We start from the raw sequence: 20852 nt of genomic DNA, 5'->3' as shown, positions 1-20852 counted from the left end.
GCATACAGAGAAAGAGAGAGCGAGAGATAACACGAGAGTGAGAGAGAGAGCGAGAGATAACACGAGAGTGAGAGAGAGAGCATAGGATGGATGAACAGAAAAGGGCAGACTATTAAGGAAATACCAAAATACTTAATTAAATCTCATCTTAAAAAGAGAAAGACTGAATAAGGGACTTGTATAAAGAAAAAAAAATGGATGTCTGAGGCCAGCTAAAATGTCTGACACTGCGTGTTTTTCTTCCTTTGCAGCAGTCATTAGTGATAAGGAAGGCATGAGGGCTGCAGTTTAAATGATCTCTGTCTCAATCAGACTGCAGATATGTTCATTATCACAGCATGAAGATCTAATTGCACCTTTTAGCTTTCGTAAGATAAGCAACACAGACTGGTCTAACTGTTTTATCTGCAAGTATGTTGAAAAAGATGCTGTCTTTGATTTCAAGAACGAATATTAAGGACAAACTAATCAAGATATTCATGCAAACTTTACTTTAACTGTCCAGGTTTGGTTCGCCTGAGTCTATTGTAGCCTCAAATTCCTGTTCTTGGCCGACAGGAGTGGAGTACAGTTCTGCCATTGTAACCCATCCACTTCAAAGTTCAATGTGTTGTATGTTCTGAGATGCTTTTCTGTTCACCATGTTTGTAAAGACTGGTTATTTTAGTCCAGTCTCCCTGACAACTTGAACCAGTCTGTCCATTCTCCTCTGGTTTCATCAACAAGACGTTTCTGCCAGCAGAACTGCCACTTAGTGGATGTTTTTTGTTTTTCATACCAATCTGTGTGTTGTGCATGAAAATTCCAGAAGATCAGCAGTTTCTGAAATACTTAAACCAGCCTCTGTGGTGTCTCTGACCACATTTCTGTTGAGAATATTTACAGTGGTGCATGAAAGTTTGTGAACCCTTTAGAATTTTCTATATTTCTGCATAAATATGACCTAAAACATCATCAGATTTTCACACAAGTCCTAAAAGTAGATAAAGAGAACCCAGTTAAACAAATGAGACAAAAATATTATACTTGGTCATTTATTTATTGAGGAAAATGATCCAATATTACATATCTGTGAGTGGCAAAAGTATGTGAACCTTTGCTTTCAGTATCTGGTGTGACCCCCTTGTGCAGCAATAACTGCAACTAAACATTTTCGATAATTGTTGATCAGTCCTGCACACCGGCTTGGAGGAATTTTAGCCCATTCCTTCGTACAGAACAGCTTCAACTCTGGGATGTTGGTGGGTTTCCTCACATGAACTGCTCGCTTCAGGTCCTTCCACAACATTTCGATTGGATTAAGGTCAGGACTTTGACTTGGCCATTCCAAAACATTAACTTTATTCTTCTTTAACCATTCTTTGGTAGAACGACTTGTGTGCTTAGGGTTGTTGTCTTGCTGCATGACCCACCTTCTCTTGAGATTCAGTTCATGGACAGATGTCCTGACATTTTCCTTTAGAATTCGCTGGTATAATTGAGGATTCATTGTTCCATCAATGATGGCAAGCCGTCCTGGCCCAGATGCAGCAAAACAGGCCCAAACCATGATACTACCTCCACCATGTTTCACAGATGGGATAAGGTTCTTATGCTGGAATGCAGTGTTTTCCTTTCTCCAAACATAACGCTTCTCATTTAAACCAAAAAGTTCTATTTTGGTCTCATCCGTCCCAAAATATTTTTCCAGTAGCCTTCTGGCTTGTCCATATGATCTTTAGCAAACTGCAGACGAGCAGCAATGTTCTTTTTGGAGAGCAGTGGCTTTCTCCTTGCAACCCTGCCATGCACACCATTGTTGTTCAGTGTTCTCCTGATGGTGGACTCATGAACATTTAACATTAGCCAATGTGAGAGAGGCCTTCAGTTGCTGAGAAGTTACCCTGGGGTCCTTTGTGACCTCGCCGACTATTACATGCCTTGCTCTTGGAGTGATCTTTGTTGGTGGACCACTCCTGGAGAGGGTAACAATGGTCTTGAATTTCCTCCATTTGTACACAATCTGTCTGACTGTGGATTGGTGGAATCCAAACTCTTTAGAGATGGTTTTGTAACCTTTTCCAGCCTGATGAGCATCAACAACGCTTTTTCTGAGAAATCTCCTTTGTTCATGCCATGATACACTTCCACAAACATGTGTTGTGAAGATCAGACTTTGATAGATCCCTGTTCTTTAAATAAAACAGGGTGCCCACTCACACCTGATTGTCATCCCATTGATTGAAAACACCTGACTCTAATTTCACCTTCAAATTAACTGCTAATCCTAGAGGTTCACATACTTTTGCCACTCACAGATATGTAATATTGGATCATTTTCCTCAATAAATAAATGGCCAAGTATAATATTTTTGTCTCATTTGTTTAACTGGGTTCTCTTTATCTACTTTTAGGACTTGTGTGAAAATCTGATGATGTTTTAGGTCATATTTATGCAGAAATATAGAAAATTCTAAAGCGTTCACAAACTTTCAAGCACCACTGTACTGAAGCTCTTGACCTGTATTTGCTTGATATGATGCATTGCACTGCTGCAACATGATTGACTCATTAGATACAGTAACTGCACAAATGTGCAGGTGTACAGGTCTTCCTAATAAAGTGGACAGTAAGCACATATGAGGTAACATTTTAAATTAAGATTAAATAATACTTGTATTTACTAGAGTTTTTTTTTATTACTAAATCTGAGGGGGAATCCATGGTCTAATGTTTAGAGAAGCAGCTTTGGGACCCAAAGGTTGCTGGTTCGATTCCCTGGACCAGCAAGAATGGCTGAAGCAGCCTTGAGTAAGGTACTGAATCCCTGCTCTGGGTATGAGTGTCTGCTAAATGCCATTAATGTAATGCAAATAAGCCAGACTACTAGCATGAACACCGCTGCCTTTTAAAGGGGACTTATTAAGAAAAACTCACTTTTTCAGTGCTTGTGCACATGCTTTTGGTATCTGGAGTCTACCAACCCACAACCTCTGAAATAAAACAACCCAGTCAGTTTCATCTGAGCTGCTAAGCCGTCCAGATTTGGCTCTGCTTTCTATGTCACAAGAAGAGCTCATTAGAATAATCCCACCCCCCTCATCTGAGTATCTCCACTTATGGCTTGAGAACTGCCTTGGTGAATGAATATTCATGAGCAAAGTGCTACCTGATTGTCTGGCAGAAGAAGGGGGGTGGGGTGAGCAGTGGCTCATTATCATTTAAAGGTACAGGAACTCAAATCGGCCGTTTTGAACAGCGTGAGAAGGGAGCTGTGAGGCTTTATCCTTATGGTATCCTTGAGGCAGACTGAGCAAATTTTAACACTCTCGCCACTTTTGATCTGAACACACCATTAGACATGGCTCGAAGCGGAGTACCTAACCCCCCCCTTATAAAATAGTGAACAACAACAACAACAAGAGTATACTGCAATCCAGTGATGAAATGCATTTATTAATAATATTTGCAATTCTTGCACCACACAATGAAGTCTGTTAGCAGCTTTGGCTGCTAAGCTACAAAACATTAGGCACTATATAGACAGAACAATAGCTTAAGTGTAACCGTTTTATTGTTTTAAAACCTGGTGTATTCCTGCACAACAGACTTTCTTAAATAAGAACATTTCCTGTGGTCCTGCGGAGAGGAAAAGGCAAATCATTTCCATGTGTTCTGGCACTGCCCCCTGCTCCTGAATTACTGGAAACACATTATGGAAAAGGTATTTAAAGTGGCAATTCCATTCCGTTTCGAAACACTATATCTCGGGGTGAGACCTGACACTGTTAAAGGTTTTGTAAACAAATATATGTTTCATATTTTGTTGATAGCAAGTAAGAAAACCCTCACAAGAAAATGGATGACAACAGTGCCACTCACAGTAGAGGACTGGACTGAGGTGATTCATGACATTTATGTTATGGAAAAACTTACATTTACTTTGAGACTTGAACAAGAGAACTTTAAAAGCTGTTGTACACCTTGGACTGAGTATGAATCTTCACGTGGATCTGACTCTTCTTGACCCGAATAGATGAAAGTAATACACCACCCCTACCAGGTTTCGGTTAAACTGCTCAAGTGTTAACTGTATCTAGTTTATTTGTGATGCTTTTTATTTATTTCATCTCATCTCATTATCTCTAGCCGCTTTATCCTGTTCTACAGGGTCGCAGGCAAGCTGGAGCCTATCCCAGCTGACTACGGGCAAAAGGCGGGGTACACCCTGGACAAGTCGCTAGGTCATCACAGGGCTGACACATAGACACAGACAACCATTCACACCTACGGTCAATTTAGAGTCACCAGTTAACCTAACCTGCATGTCTTTGGACTGTGGGGGAAACCGGAGCACCCGGAGGAAACCCACGCGGACACGGGGAGAACATGCAAACTCCGCACAGAAAGGCCCTTGCCGGCCACGGGGCTCGAACCCGGACCTTCTTGCTGTGAGGCGACAGCGCTAACCACTACACCACTGTGCTGCCCTTTTTATTTATTTATTTTTCTCTGTAGGAGTACTGATATACACCTGGATCCTCTTTTATACTTTTCCTTTTTGTTTAGTACAAATATGTGAGGAGATGTACCTGGATAAAGATTTATGCATGCGTGTATGCATGTCCACGTGTGTGCATATATGTATGTATGTATGTGGGTGCCAGGGCTTGCATGTTTGTGTGTATAAGCATCCATATCAGTATATACTTTTTTAAAATGCATTTTATGTTAATTATTGATATATTTATTTTTAAGTTGTTTTTTTTCATTGTTACTACCATTACTACTACCTTGTTAATACCAAATAGAGGATGTAAACATGTATGTTGTGTATGGTTTTTGCAACTAATAAAAATTGAATTATTAAAAAATTATTTTAATAATTAAAGTATTTAATTACTGTGACGCAGTCACAGGTAAGCATATGTACAGTATATCATGTACATAGAAGATTTTCAGATTTTCGAACCAAAACTATCAATTTTATAATAATTTGGGAATCACAATGTAAAGTGCAATCAAAAATGTTACTAAACCTTAGTCCTTTTAATAATAATAATAATAATAATAATAATAATAATGTACTAATAATAACCAGTGAAAAAGGCAAGATAGTTTTATAACATCACTGAACCACACATCACTGATATTCAAAGCTATATGTCATTAAAAAAATTAATTATATGAGCCAGATACAAGGCATATTCATTAGAAATACATTATTATTATTATTATTATTATTATTATTATTATTAAAATATGCCACAGAGATTAATTTGTACTTTTTTAAACATTTCATTTTACATTAGTCATTAAACTGGTCTGAATTTTGACTGTCACTTAATTCTCTCTCTACCTTTGGAATTTTGGATCCTATGATATAATATTTATACATATTTATAATGTATTTCTAATGAATATGCCTTGTATTTGATTCATATAATACATTTTTTTAATGATATATAGCTTTGACTATCAGTGATGTGTGGCTCAGTGGCATGTTATAAAACTATCTTGCCTTTTTCATTGCGTATTATCAGTATAATTTTAGTTACTAAATAAAGCAGGAGTAGAATGAGACCAAAATACATCTACATCACAAGTCACCCGATTAATAACTGGTCGAAAGCATGGTAGGTCATTTTTAAAAGTACCCGACAGCTAAAATCCTATTTCCTCCCCATTTCCAAGTTGAATGAATAAAACATTAGAGGTCTTCAGCAGAAAAGAAAAATGCTACAGTTAATTAATAGCTGTGTGAAAGGGTAAAATTAGATGCATTGGACCCTGAAAGAACATCTGCACTGCAAATGAATCTGAGTTCGTGCTCTGTCTTGTGTCACAAATTTAAACAGAGAGAACCGTTGTTGCAATGGAATTGCATGGGATGTAGAATTTAATTTAATGTGTTGTAGTGGGTAATCTGTGTGTTTGTATCTGTGTGTGTTTGCATATATGATTTAGCTTAGCAGTCTTGGATGGTACCCTAAGGAAAGGTGGTGATCAACTGAGACTGATGCTAGTTATCATCCATGTCCAGGTCTCCCAAAACCAGTTTATGTTCAGGTTTCACCCTTGTTTCCATGGATAATCTCACCTGGATACTGTAGATTTATCTAAGAATTGCTGTTGTAATCATAAAGACTGTCCTGCAACTCATCCCAGGACTCGCATTCAAAACATAATTCAAAATAATATTCAAAAATGAAAAAAGTTAACAAGAAATAGGCATTTTCTTAATAAACTTTTATGAAAATTTGTACTACCTCCATTTCTCTTCTCTTTTCTTTAGCTTTCAGCAGTCTGTAAAAAAGAGAGCTCCAACTTATTGTTAAATCTATTTGTACAGTCAATCTCATACAGCTCTTTCACATTTTAGATCTGTTTAGCTCATCGGCCGGATGAGCTCAAGTAGATCACGCGTTGTCCATCATCCGCCGTTGTCGCCCGTCCACAATTTACAAAAATTGCTACTCCTCCTACAGGATTGATCGGATTTTGATCGAACTCCCATACAATGTTCACCAGGTGGGTGTGCATAAAACTTGTCAAGATGGTGGCGCCAAGTGTCATATTTAAGATTTTATGAGTGTCTGAATTTTGTGGGTGACTCATCACATTAAACACTAAACTGCTGGAACGTTTTCACTGAAACTCACCCAGAAGACTCTAAAGACATATACCAGCAAGAGTTGTTCACCAGGTGGTGCTACCTACCATGAATGAGGCTACAGAGGGGTCACATGCAATTTCACGAAACTCGCTACTCCTCCTACAGGAGTGGTCAGATTTTGATCAAACTTGTATGGAATGTTCCCCAGGTTGGTATGTGTAAACGCTGTCAAGACGGTGGTACCACCTGTCATATTTCACATTTTATGGGCGTCTGAAAATTTTGGGTGACTCATCACACCAAACACTACTGTCCGTAAACTGCTAGGATGTTTTCACTGAAACTCACCCAGAAGACTCTAAAGACATATTCCAACAAGAGTTGTTCACCAGGTGGTGCCACCTGCCATGGATGCGGCTACACAGGGGTCATATGCAATTTCACAAAAATCACTACTCCTCCCACAGGATTGATCGGATTTCATTGATCTGATTTCAACTCACACACAACAACAGTGGGCGGTATGAGCTACAGCCTCACTGAGGCTATTTTTGTGGCATTAGAGCTGTGTTACTTCAGCCTATGGTGAAGTCACATGCATTCCTTTGCTACTGTATGTTATTGCACCATCTGCTGTCTAAACAATACAATTACAGCTAGGAAAAGCTAAGCGATTACGCAACCTGATAATAATAGTGATTCGGTTTTTATTTCATTGATTTGAATTGTCATAAATGTGTATCATGATTTATTGTTACATGTCTACACTATTAGAAAATAAAGTACAGTATTGTACCTTTAGAGGTACAACGGCTTGTGACTGGGCAGTACTGTCCAAGGTACTTATTTGTACCCTTTAAATGCTGCTAGGGAATATATATGTACCTTTTTGGCCATAAAAAGGTACACATAGTTACCCTAAGGACCAATAATGAGCCCCTAGGGGGTACATTAGTGTAGACTGTACCTTGGGGCACAGAAATGGACTCCTACTGTACCCCTATTTCTGACAGTGTATTAATTTAGCTACATTTAGTTTATCCACCATGTTGGCCATCAAGCAGGACGTATACAAAGATTTCATTTGTGAAAGCAAAAACATTCAAAAGTAACAAAGTATTCTTTAAATATAATAGATAAGACAAAATAAAAATGAATAAAATTGCATTCAGATTGGCTTCAATTTACTCCATACTGAATTGTGTGTACTGATTTAAGTTATTGATCGGAATGGAATATCAGATTGCATGCAAACATATCTAGTGTGAGCTAATTTCTTCCATGGTCATTGTGTGGACTGATGAACACACATGGTGTTTATTAGCACTCAGATGAGTGATGTGTCAGTAAAGGGCCTTGCTCTCTTTAGTGAGTCACTGGTGCCGACCGAGTGCCTGGCAGACTGGCACAGGTCTGACCCTGGCCAAGGTTAATGTGCGTAAATGCACAGTGCGCAGTGGACAGCAGAGCTGACTGACCACTGCATGGTGCCACTTTCTCTCTTCCTTCCTCCCTTCATTCTTCTCTCACTCCTCCACCCATCTCTCCATCTGCTCCTGACACTCAGATAGTTCTGTGAAATGCATGACTCAGGGGCTTTCATCAACACACAGAGAGAGAGAGAGAGAGAGAGACAGAGAGACAGAGAGAGAAACGAGAGTGTGCTGCATTCACACTGGAGATCACTGATCACTAATCTAAAAGCAGGTGTGTCTAGTCATTTAAAACTACTTCACAATGTAACATCTGTCCTCTGGGCTGAAACAGCTGTAAGATCCAGATGTACTTGTACAACTGAGGAAAACATTTCATGTTCCAGTATAAGGATACAGCATATAAACAAGCTAAAATACATTATATATATTATATTTAAATCACAGTGTGCAGAACTGGGTATCCACCAACTGAGCAGAAACACATGTAATATAGCAGTAGGAAGAACAGAAGGAGCCACAACTAAACCCAACACATCAATTAAATGCTGGGGCATTGCACCACTACAAACACTCATGACAAAATAGTCAGTGGAACTACAAATGTTACAGACATGATCGCTTGGTTGATAATAATAGTGGCGAGCCCTGTATTTTAAGTCCAGATTTCCAGAACATATTCTACGCAACTGAAATCAATTAGATCACACATTACAGGGCTTTCATGAACAAAAAACACAAATAGACACTAAGGAAAACAATTAAACATGATCTTTCCCACATCACTAAGCCAACTATATGACCTGTCACACCCTTTTCAGGAAGAACATTCTAGTATTCTAATTTTTCAGCCCTCTGAAATAACACAGCACGAAGTATTTGTGAATTTGCATTGTTTGTATATTGCATGGACTGGTATTAGAAAGCTGGAAAGGGCAGCCATGGCCTGAAGATTAGTGAAGCAGCCTTGGGTCCAAAGCAATGCCGGGGTGGCCCTATATTTAGCCGGGACCATCCCCGGCCCAAACCATCAATGGTGGCCTGCTTGGAGCATGGGGAAAATAATTTTCACTAATTTTGGTCACTGATCTTATTCTTGCATTAATCATCAATTCAACTGCACTCTGCATTTTCACATGGCAGCCCAGACGCCGACAGCATCGCAGCAGATTAAATAGGCGCTACCAAATAAGGAAATTCTCCCCTCCCCTCTATTGCAGTTGGTTTGGTCCAAGACTCCTCCTCTGTATTGCGGGGAACTTAAACAACATTGGCGCGAAACAGCGCGCGTCAGTGATGGAGGGCAGAAAGAGGCCAGGTGGAACCGAAAGGGCGGAGCTTAAAAAAAAAGGAAGGAGGTGGCAGCAAAATGTGCCAAATTGACAGATATGTTCTCAAGACCAGCTGGTAGGTTACGAAAGATATGGAGTATGATAACCCTGTTTGTCGATTTTATCAGTCTATGCTAGGCCTATAATGTGTCGATAGTTTGCGATGTCAATTCAGCTTTTTGATGTCATGTGAAATCTCGCAATTTACACGGTATAGATGTGGTGTATGTCTTAATTCTAAGAAGAACCGGACATTGCTTTACATCCCAGTTATTAACAATTTTAGATGAACAGGTCCCAAATGTGCTGTTGCGTGTTATTTCCTCATCCAGCCTATTTCATCTCGCTGTCACACCGTGCATTTCCACAGGCGTGCGCACATTGTGGTTATGAACACATAGGCCTAGAAGTCATATTTGATGTTAAATAATTGTTGTTAAATATATAACTTAGAAGAGGTGCATGCGTATGCCAATATTCTAAGCAGAATCGAACACTTGCTTTAGCCTACATTTAACCATTTTTGAGTTGCCTAATGCGCCCTCACGCTTTATCTGCCGGTTGCTGAGTACCCAGCATTGTTGATTTGCCATTATTTTCGAGGCGTATGCGGCATGTAATGCACAAGCATTGGTTCAAATGCACGCGAGAACCTATATTGTTAAAGTGAAGTGAAGTGAAGTTTACCTGAATTTAAACCAAATAAAAAGCATTGTGAAAGAACAGTTATTTGTTTTATCTTTTTTAATGTACTCAAATTCCTCCTCCATTTCAAAGTGGCCTGAATGTGAATTAAACTCCCGGACTGAAAAAAGGGCCCACTCCGGCCCTGGTCCAAAGTGTTGCCGGTTTGATTCCCAGGACTCGAAGGTAGGAAAAACATGAAGGGAGTTGAGTGAATGAACAGCACTTTCCCCTCTCTCTGCATCATGGCTGAAGTGCCCTTGAGCAAGGAACCTAACCTTAAGATCCACCTGTGTGCAAAGTGTCACATGATCTGTCACATGACGTCTGTACAACTCAACCTGTTCTGGAAGGACCCTGACTCTGCAACACTACTAAGCAAGCAACATGAAAACCAAGGAGCACTCCAGACATGTCAGAGACAAAGTTATGGAGAAGTATAGATCAGGATTGAGTTATAAAAAATATCCGAATATCCCAGGGAGCGCCACTAAATCCATTATAGCAAAATGGAAAGAATATGCCACCACTACAAACCTGACAAGAGAAGGCCACCCACCAAAACTCACAAACCAGGCAAGGAGGGCATTAATCAGAGATGCAACAAAGACACCAAAGATAACACTGAAGGAGCTGCAAAGATCCACAGCGGAGATGGGAGTATCTGTCCATAGGACCACTTTAAGCCGTACACGCCACAGAGCAGGGCTTTATGGAAGAGTGGCCAGAAAAAAGCCATTGCTTAAAGAAAAAAAAAGAAAACATGTTTAGAGTTTGCCCAACAGCATGTGGCAGAACACATGGAAGAAGGTTCTCTGGTCAGATGAGACTAAAATTGAACTTTTTGGCCATCATGGGAAACGCCATGTGTGGCGCAAACCCAACACTTCCCATCACCCTGAGAACACCATTTCTACAGTGAAGCATGGTGGTGGCAGGATCATGCTGTGGGGATGTTTTTCATCTGCCGGGACAGGAAAGCTGGTCAGGATTGAAGGAAAGCTGGATGGCACTAAATACAGGGCAATTTTAGAGGAAAACCTATTTGAGTCAGCCAGAGGTTTCAGACTGGGATGAAGGTTCACATTCCAGCAGGACAATGACCCCAAACCTACTGCTAAAGCTACACTGGAGTGGTTTAAAGGGAAACATTTAAATGTCTTGGAATGGGGTTATCTAATCAAAGCCCAGAACTCAATCCAATTGAGAATCTGCGGCATAACTTGAAGATTGCTGTACACCAATGCAACCCATCTAACTTGAAGGAGTTGGAGCAGTTTTGCCTTGAGGAATGGGCAAAAATCCCAGTGGCTAGACGTGCTAAGCTAATCAGAATCAGAATCACTTTATTAATCCCTGGAGGGAAATTCAAATTTGCTAAAAAGATCCTGAATCAGAGAAGAAGTAAACATGTCTAAAAATAGGAGATAAAATTGTCTGAAAAAAGAACAAAAATAAAATAAAATACATTTAAATAAGTTCAATAACTTCAAATAAAAGTAAAATGAAGTGATTCTATATACATGATTCCTATATACATATATTGCACCTGAATTAAGAATACAGTATACATGGTAAGACAGTGTACCACAGTTATACAGTGGCATTGTACAGCTTGACTGCAACAGATAGGAGTAATTTCCTGTGTCTCTCACTTGTGCAGCGTGGAAGAATCAGCCGTTTACTGAACGTGGTCCTGTGGCTGATCAGCTCCTCATGTAGAGGGTGGGAAGGACAGTCTAAGATTGTTTTTATTTTGGACAGTGTCCTCTTCTCCAACACAACTGTCAGAGAGTCCAGTTCCACGCCTACAACATGGCCGGCCTTCCTGATGATCTTATTGAGTCTGTTAGTGTCCTTCATCCTCAAGCCGCTGCCCCAGAAGACAACAGCGTACAGGATGGCACTGGCCACCACAGACTCATAGAACATCCGCAGCATCGTTCGGCAGATGTTGAAGGACCTCAGCAGTCTCAGAAAATAGAGGCGGCTCTGGCCCTTTTTGTATGCCGTGTCCACGTTTTTGGACCAGTCCAGTTTATTATCCAAGTACACCCCCAGGTACTTATATTCCTCCACCACATCCAAACTGATCCCTTGGATGTTAATAGGGTTCACCGGAGCCCTGATTCTCTTCAGATCAACCACCAGTTCTTTTGTCTTCGTCACGTTGAGCTGTAGGTGGTTCTTCCTGCTCCACATGACAAAGATGTCCACCACCGTCCTGTACTCACTCTCATCACCACCAATAATACGTCCAACCACTGCAGAGTCATCAGAAAATTTCTGGAGGTGGCAGGTCTCTGTGCAGTAGCTGAAATCAGTGGTGTAGAGAGTGAAAAGGAAAGGAGAAAGGACAGTCCCTTGCGGGGACATAATAGAGACATACCCCAAAAGACTTGCAGCTGTAATTGCAGTAAAAGATGGCTCTACAAAGTATTGACTTACACAGTGTCACAATTAAAAAAAAAACAACCAAACAAAAAAAAACAATTTGCACCTTTAAAGTGGTAGGTATGTTGTGTAAATCAAATGGTGCTAAACCCCCCCCCCAAAAAAAATCCATTTTAATTCCAGCTTGTAATGCGACAAAACAGGACAAACACCAAGGGGGATGAATACTTTTGCAAGACACTGTACAGCTTATTCCAGGAATACTGGGTTTGAGACAGCACTCTGTAAGTGTTTTAATAGCACTCTGTAAGTGTTTGGGAACTGAGGAGATCAATTGCTGTAGTTTTGAAAGTGAAATGTTGTCCCATTCTTGCCTGATATAGGATTTCAGCTGGTCAACAGGTCGGGGTCTCCTTTATCGTATTTTGCACTTCATAATACGCCAAATATTTTCAATGCATTGCTGGTCTGGATTGCAGGCAGGCCAGTTTAGCACCTGGACTCTTACTACAGAGCCATACAGTCATAATACTTGCAAAATGTGGTTTGGCTTATTTTCTTGCTGAAATAAGCAAGGACTTTCCTGAAAAAGATTTTGTGTGGATGGCAGAATATTGCTCTGAAGCGTGTATATATCATTCAGCATTAATGATGCCTTCGCAGATGTATAAACTACTCATGTCATGTGCACTAATGCACCCTCATACCATCACAGATGCTGGCTTTTGAATTGTGCACTGATAACAAGCCGGATGATCCCTCTCCTCTTTAGCCTGGAGGACGTGGTGTCCATGATTTTTAAAAAGAATTTAAACTTTTGATTCTTCAGACACAGGACAGTTTTCCACTTTGCCTCAGTCCATCGTAAAAGAGCTTGGGTCTGGAGAAGCTGTTTCTGGATATTGTTTATATCTGGTTTTAATTTGCATTTGTGGATGCAGTAATTAACTGTTTTCTGAAGTGTTCCTAAGCCCATACAGTGATTTCCACTACAGACATGTGTCTGCTTTTATTTGCAATTTCACCTGAGGGCAGCGCTCGAAACTAACGGTGTCCCGACGTCCCGGGGACCATAAAAATGTCATCGGGACACAAAATTATCATATCTGGGACAATCCTGGGACAATGGAAAAAAATAGATCTAGAAAAAAAGTTCTACATTAATATTATTTACAAAGCCGTAACACATACGTAGACATTCACCTAATTTGTCAATTTTAATTTTAAAACGTTAACAGCGAAAAATACATAGTAGCTACACTTTCGATGCACCTGCTTCCGTAGGCTACAGAGCAGCGCATTCTGTTCTAGAATCTTCGGCCGGAGTCCGCATTATATGGACTTGGAATGGAATTGCTACCGCACATGCTGCGCCGACTCTTGCCAGAACAAAAATGCTTAAGTGGTTGAAGCGGACCGACCGCAGGGAAGAAACTGAAAGCCCAGACATAACGTCTCCGGGACCTTCAGGATCCAAAGTGTCATCGCCTGGTCTGCAGGCAACGCTAGCAACTGAATGAACTGAATGAACACTGTTAGACACGTTATAAAATACAACAGGAATGATGTGGATGATATTGACGGAAGATACCGTTCAACAGAAAAAGTGAGTTTTCTTGGTGTCTTTCTAGTTCAGAAAGTTTAGTCAGTCAGCAGCACAACTAGGCTCGGACCTGCCACTATGTTGATGTTGCTAATATTTGCACCCGGCAGCGAAAGTTCATAAAATGGATAACGGAAAGTTCATAAAAATGGATAACGGAAAGTTCATAAAATGGATAATGGTAATGGATAACGGAAAGTTCATAAAAATGGATAACGGTAATGGTGAAAATTATAAGTTGGCCTTATAAGTGCCAACAGATATTCAAGGTATAAGTAGATGAAATGAACATAAAAGGGGTCTTATTTTCAACTAAAGTGTACTGCAGATGTAGGGAGTTGAAACATTTTCTGAATGAGCTAGTTGGCCCCTTTAAATAAACAGGTATCTATTCATACAGTGAGATCGCCAAAGTTTAATAAACTGAAAATGCAATAACTGTAATTTTGAAGTAGATGATGTATTGGACATGTGTCGCTTGTGTCTTGTGAATTATTGTAAAAATGATATAAAGGGTTCAAAATCGCATAGTTACAAATATAATAGTAACTTCATATGATGGGCGGCACGGTGGTGTAGTGGTTAGTGCTGTCGCCTCACAGCAAGAAGGTTCTGGGTTCGAGCCCCGGGGCCGGCGAGGGCCTTTCTGTGTGGAGTTTGCATGTTCTCCCCGTGTCCGCGTGGGTTTCCTCCGGGTGCTCCGGTTTCCCCCACAGTCCAAAGACATGCAGGTTAGGTTAACTGGTGACTCTAAATTGACCGTAGGTGTGAGTGTGAATAGTTGTCTGTGTCTATGTGTCAGCCCTGTGATGACCTGGCGACTTGTCCAGGGTGTACCCCGCCTTTCGCCCGTGGTCAGCTGGGATGGGCTCCGGCTTGCCTGCGACCCTGTAGGGCAGGATAAAGCGGCTACAGATAATGAGATGAGATGAGACTTCATATGATAATATTAACCACTGGTTATTTCAGAGAGGAAAAAAATGGGGACACTATTGCTTCCATTCGGGACAATACAACACAGAATTCGGGACCACTGGGGGACACAAAGAAAAAAAGTTAATTTCGAGCCCTGCCTGAGGGCCTGAAGATCACAGGCATTCAATGTCAGTTTTCAGCCTTGTCTCTTGCATACAGAGATTTCTCCAGATTCTCTGAATTTTTTAATGATATTATGTACCAGAGATGATGTGATCCCCAAATTCTTTGCAATTTTACATTGAGGAATGTTATTCTTAAATTGTAGCACTGTTTGCCCCGCAATCTTTCACAGAGCAGTGACCCCCTCCCCATCTTTACTTCTGAGAGTCTCCGCCTCTCTGGGATGCTCTTTTTATACCCAATCATGTTACTGACCTGTTGCCAATTAACCTAATTTTTTTTAACATTACACAACTTTTCCAGTCTTTTGTTGCCCCATCCCAACTTTTTTGAACGCATTGCTGACATCAAATTCAAAATGAGCATATACATTTCAAAACCAATTAGATTTCTCAGTTTCAACATTTGATATGTTGTCTTTGTACTCTTTTCAATGGAATATAGGGTTCACATGATTTGCAAATCATAGCATTCTGTTTTTATTTACAGGTTACATAGCACCCCAACTTTTTTTTTTTTTTGGAAACGGGGTTGTAGTTAAGTGTACTTATACAGTATAGCCATATAAAATTATCACCACTGGGCTTCAAACATCAAAATAAAGAAATTTTAAATTGAAGATATCAATCAAATGTCTTCATACAGTAGATTTAATTCATGTTAATACAACTGTATTAAATTTGGTAGAGAACTGCATTTATGATGTTTACTAATTTGATAATGTACTCAAAAAGCTTCAGCAGTTCGATAGATAACCATGTTGCTCAATAAATGCTCAACTGAAAAGATTTGTGTGAAATATGGATGGCCACATTGAGTATGAATACAAATAGGTGCTACTTATATTGGAACTGAGTCATTACAAAGAGTTGAACTGATAATAAGGTAATTTTATTATGTGATGCTAATCCCTTACTAACCAAGGCACACTGAATGTGATGGGCCTGCATAATGGTAATAATGATGTGACGGTGAGAATAATCAACAATACCTTAAATTCTAGGTCAGAGAATTATGTATCATTCATTCATTCATTCATTCATTCATTCATTCATTATCTTCAGCTTTATCCTAGTCAGAGTCAAGATGGACCCAGAGCCCATTCTGATTCTTAGGCATGAAGCGGGATGTGTCATAGATCTTTAAAGGATATTCTGATGATTTCAAAAGTGTTAATTCTTCAGAATCATGTGTATAGATGATATATTTTTTATTCCAATTGAACTGTCAATCAGATATAAATGCAACTCTAGGTTTCTTTCAGAACTCTATTCCACCTACATGACTGCATTTTGCCCTCTGGCATTCTCTCTATCCTTTTAATGTATTTTTTTAATTTTCTTCCTACATTTCTCTCACCTGCTGTTCTGTGCAAAAGTCTTCGGCACATGTAAAGAAATGCTGTCGAGCAAAAATGGCTTAAAAAAATGGCTTTTAAAAAGTAATGAAATGAAATGTTTCAACATTAACAAAAAATACTATAAACAGCAGTAAGCCATAATAAATGAAACAAAGTCAATATTTGGTGTGAGACGACCCTTTGCTTTAAAAACTAAATAGTAGTCTCAGGTACAATGAGTGCAGTTTGATAAGGAAATGATCTATAGGTTTTACTGAGCATCTTGCAGAACCAGCCCCAGTTCTTCTGGACACTTTGACTATCACACTTGCTTCTTCATTTTGCCGCAAAACCCAGTAGCCTTCATTATGTTTTCTTTTTTAACCTGAAAAGTCGTCTCCTATGTAATATGCTGCTCAGACAAACATTTTTTTCCTGTAACATTTTATTTTGTGCAGAAAAACGAGCATTTGGACTCTAAAATGTTTCTGTGCTGACTTGATAATGTAGAAGTCATAAAACAGAACTCTATAACAAAGTTTGTATGAAAAAATAGAGTGCCTTTTAAGACTTTTCCACAGTACTGTATATCAACCCTAAAATGTAAAACTTTGCCTAAGTCAAACATGTGACACAAGACCTTCATCTTCTGCGTGCAATCGTCCGAGGAACAGACATTTTAAGCAAAACGCTATTTGACCACAAATGTAATTCTTAGTGGTTTGTTGTTGCAGATGACTCTGGTGTCCGACTGCTAGGTTCAACAGTAACTGGTAATTCCCAACTTTTAACTGTTAATTTGTAATTATGATGTCATTTTTAATTGAAACACTCAACTGTAAATGTAACATCAATTATCCATTTGCAAGCCCTGTTCAGGGGTCAGATGTACTGTACTGCAGCTGAGCCCATCCTGCGCATTTTCATCTTCATGCCCCTTTCTCAGATGTTCGTGTACTGTTATGATCCCCCAGTGGGAACTCCATGCGCCTGGTGAAACAGTAAACGCCCGTCAGCTTCAATCTCGTCCTCATATCACTCTCTCTCTTTTACCCAAGCTGCTTTAGGCTCCCCAGATCCTGCTAAGCTTCTCCTGTATTAGGTTACAAACCATAAACGCCTAATGGATCCTAACTCTTATTGTAATGCCTTGATTTTTCTCATTCTCTCTGGACCTTGCTTGCTCCACCCAAGCCTCGAAGCATACGTGCAAGCTCATACCACATGCACAAGCATGCTGCAACAGACTAATTTATCACATAAATGGAGAGGGCATCACAATGCGGATATGGGGAATTGCACTTAAGTGTGTGCTGAGTGAAATAACGATGGCATCGGGGCCACACATTAATGGGTCTACTGCACTTTCATCTGCAGCTTGGGCCAAGATTATAACACAACAAGACTGTCAAGGAGATCCGAGAAAGCTAGAAGTGGTCAGCTCACTATGGCAAAAAGTAATAGATCTCAGCATTGAGTTCTAAAGTGCTCTAACTTTATGCGGAAGATACTGCAGATCGATACATTTAAAATCTATTGAGGGTAAGGTTAGGCACACCAACCTTCTCTCTCTACATCAAACACATCTGTGTTATACATAGCTGAATCACAGCTGAGGCCTGAAATATTCTCATAACAGGTGCAGAAACAGGTGAGCCGTAGCAGATGTTTAGGATTTCCTCACCTCATGCTCTTTAAGCAATGGATTATATAAAAACCCCATTATCTACAACGAGGGCTGTCAAGTATTTATAATATAGTGACCATGGGATACGGGATAAAATCAGGACATAATGGTTTCCATGGTTCAATTTTTTGCACTGGGCCACCTCATAGTCTGCAGCTAGAGAGGCATGATTGCAGGGCTCTCAAGTCCAAGTAAGATGGCACTTAAGGCATCCAAAGGTTCAGTAATATCCCTGACCCTGACACACCAAGCCAACGTCAAACTAGCGCCAACCAAAGCCAACTGAGCTGACTGATTAGCACAATGACAGCTGATTGCAGGCATTGTAGGCAAAAGAAAATAATTCTCCAAATAAAGAGGGAGCAGTAGTATAGTACAGTATTATCATAAACATTTCTAAGCTTGAATACTACTTGATTAAACAGTATGCTAGAACAGAACAGCACATCACAGATCACACTTTGGGACAACCATGTTTTTAGAAAGAAACCTACAAGAGACACTTTCCTTTTTTGAAAAGGTTTCAAATAGAACCCCTGAGGATAGTTAGATTTATTCTATCAACATTCACTGGATATGAGTAATTGAGCACTCTGATTGGCTATTCTACTACTAGGCTATCAGCTTATATACTGTCATCATCATCAATCATAGCCATTTTCCAGCTGTTAGTGCACCTGCATGTGAACATCATGACACCATCCCTCCCAGTCTTCTGCTCTACCATAAGCCTGAGCCAAAGTCAACCCACTCCAATCTCCTACATCATCAAACCAGCTCCTTTGCAGTCATCCTCTAGATCTTTAATCCAGGGCAAGGTGGACAGCAAATGTCTTTGTCATCTTCCCTGTTCTTATGTGATGACCAATAGTGCACTGTTGAGTGACTCAGTGAGCCAGGCTCAAACGCTGCTCAGTGGTGTGAAGACGCAATGCAGAAAGCTCAGGCTGGCCCTGAACGTAAAAAAGACCCGAGGTTGTACTGCTGAACATCTCAGGCGAGGTCAAGCTGACTACTCTCTATGGTGAGGAGATTTCTGTCAAGGATGATTTCAGGTACTTGGGCTTGTGCATTGGTTCAAGGAAGGATATTGGTGTGAGAAAGGCCCAGGCCTGGCGTGCATTCCATAAGTTGAAGAACATCTGGCATTCAAATAAGGATTAAAAAAGCGTATCTTTGTGGCTTCGGTGGAATCTATTCTTACCTATGGATGTGAGGCCTGGACACTAATGGTCCAGGAGGAATCAAGACTGGACGGTTGCTACACACGCATGCTCCAAAAAGTCCACAACGTCACCTGGTGGGACCGAATTCCAAATGAAGTGCTGTATGGAGATTTACCACCACTCTCTTTAAAGATAAGATCAAGATGATTGCATTTGGTGGGGCACTGTGTCCACTACAGCAATGAGACAGCTCACAACTTGGTTCTGTGGGAACCACGCCATGGTCAGGCTTCCCAGGGCACACAGCGCCTGACATATGTCAACCAGTTGATACGCGATACTGGTCTCGTTTCAGCAGATGAAATCAGAACTGTTATGGGTCACAGGCCATCCTGGCATGCCATCGCCAGTCATTCCCGAGGACACTCGACCTAATAGTAGTAGTAGTAGTAGTAGTAGTGATGACCAAAGAATTTCATTTTCCTGTGCTTCACAGTTTCTATCAACGTCTCTGGCTCTTTTCCCAGTATTTTAGCCACTTCATTCCACACATACTCATTGGTCTTTTACTGTTTCCATGTGATTCCAAGGAGCCTTCTAAATATCTTCATTTCAAAAGCAATGAGCCTTTTTTTCCATTTGTTTGCTAACTGTCCAACTTTCACAACTATATAATAGGACAGAGTCCACTAGTGCCTTTCTTAGTTTAAGTTTGGTGCATGCTTTGATGCTTTTTAGTTTTCCAAATTTTCTCTATTTTTGCTAAGATTGAAGTTGCAAGACCAATTCTTTTCTTTATCTCTGTTGCACTTGTAGATCATCTGTAATTGTTGCTACCAAGTATTTGAAACTCGTTACTTGTTCTAAGGTATTTCCTTCCACTGTGACATTTATGACGACATTTTCGTGATTTTCCCTGACCACTGTTTTTGATTTTTCTGAACTGATTTCCATACCATAACATTTCCATGTTTCTTCCAGGCTATTTGTCAATACTACTAGATCTTCTTGATTTTCCAATAATTAAGTCTATGTCATCAGCGAATCTCAAATTATTTATTGTGAGTCCGCCACATCTTGCTCCTCCGTAGAAACCATCCAGTGCACCTTCCATAATTCTTTTGAGAAACAGGTTGAAAAGTGCTGGTGAAAGAATGCATCCCTGTCTAACTCCCATTTTTGCTTCAATTCCCATTTTTGCTCTATGTACAGTGGTGCTTGAAAATTTGTGAACCCTTTAGAATTTTCTATATTTCTGCATAAATGTGACCTAAAACATCATCAGATTTTCACACAAGTCCTAAAAGTAGATAAAGAGAACCCAGTTAAACAAATGAGACAAAAATATTACACTTGGTCATTTATTTATTGAGGAAAATGATCCAATATTACATATCTCATCTCATCTCATCTCATTATCTCTAGCCGCTTTATCCTGTTCTACAGGGTCGCAGGCAAGCTGGAGCCTATCCCAGCTGACTACGGGCGAAGTATAATATTTTTGTCTCATTTGTTTAACTGG

The 20852-nt window shown here is 40.1% G+C and overlaps 1 protein-coding gene across 1 annotated transcript in view; it reads right to left on the bottom strand.

The window, feature by feature from the left end:
- ttc9b (tetratricopeptide repeat domain 9B) overlaps positions 1-20852 on the bottom strand; it is a 73823-nt gene that overhangs the window by 7922 nt on the left and 45049 nt on the right. The gene's annotated exons all lie outside the window — the stretch shown is intronic.

Source organism: Neoarius graeffei, chromosome 6 (genome assembly GCF_027579695.1).
Source record: "Neoarius graeffei isolate fNeoGra1 chromosome 6, fNeoGra1.pri, whole genome shotgun sequence".
NCBI classification, from domain to species: domain Eukaryota; kingdom Metazoa; phylum Chordata; class Actinopteri; order Siluriformes; family Ariidae; genus Neoarius; species Neoarius graeffei.
This window is presented reverse-complemented; position numbering and strand designations above follow the sequence as displayed.